This window comes from Propithecus coquereli, unplaced genomic scaffold (assembly GCF_000956105.1).
Source record: "Propithecus coquereli isolate 6110/MARCELLA unplaced genomic scaffold, Pcoq_1.0 Scaffold236, whole genome shotgun sequence".
Classification (NCBI taxonomy): domain Eukaryota; kingdom Metazoa; phylum Chordata; class Mammalia; order Primates; family Indriidae; genus Propithecus; species Propithecus coquereli.
The window spans coordinates 2413831-2414981 of record NW_012147908.1 but is presented as its reverse complement, the minus strand read 5'-3'; positions in this window follow the sequence as shown (position 1 = coordinate 2414981).

Below are 1151 nucleotides of genomic sequence, written 5' to 3'. Positions count from 1 at the left end.
GGGGGGCGGCGAGAGAACTCTTACACACAGTTGATGAGAATGCAAATTAGTACAACCACTATGAAAAACAGTATGGAGTTTCCTCAAAAAACTACAAATAGAACTACCATATGATACAGCAATCCCACTACTGGGTCTGTATCCAAAGGAACAGAAATCCGTACGTCAAAGGGATCCCTGCACCCCCCTGTTTACTGCAGCACTATTCACAATAGCCAAGATATGGCATCAACTCAAGTGTCCATCAACAGATGAATGGATAAAGAAAATGTGGTATATGTACATAATGGAATATTTTCAGCCATAGAAAAGAATGAAATCCTATCATTCCTTGCAACATGGATGAGTCTGGAGCATATTATGTTAAGTGAAATAAGTCAGGCACAGAAATATAAATACCACATATTCTCTCTCATACGTAGGAGCTCATCGAAGTAGAAAGTAGAATAGTGGTTACTAGAGGCTGGGAAGAGTAGGGAGGAGGGGTGATAGGGAGAGATTAGTTAATGGATACAAAATTACAGTGAGATGGGAGAAATGAGTTCCAGTGTTCTATGGTTAACAATAATATATTATATATTTTTAAATAGTTAGAAGAGAGGATTTTGATCTCAACACAAAGAAATGATAAATGTTGGAGGTGATGGGCATGCTAATTACCCTGATTTGAGCATTATACATTGTATACGTGTATCAAAATATCATATTATACTCCATAAGTATGTATAATTATGTGTCAATTAAAAATAAATTTTAAAAAAATTCAGGGAAGGAACTGGTTCTGTAAATACCAATGCAGAAATATTAAATTAAACAAAATAGATCACAAATCAAATTTATTACAAAATAACTTTGATTTGCTAAGTTTTGATAAGACTAGAACTTGGAATACTGAATTGCACTCTCAATAATACAACTCTATTTTGTCATAGAAAACATACTCAAAACAATAATAGATAAAGAATAACAGCTTTATCTTCTCTTTCATCTCTGCTTGAAGACAAAATCCAAGGAAAACAGTCTACATGTTACTTTTAGAAAATGTTTCCATACAAATTATTGTTAATGAAGCATTAATTTTCTGTTTTATGGTCATGTTGTATACATTGGAAAGGACATAGTATATGATGAAATTGTCCCAATAATTTGAA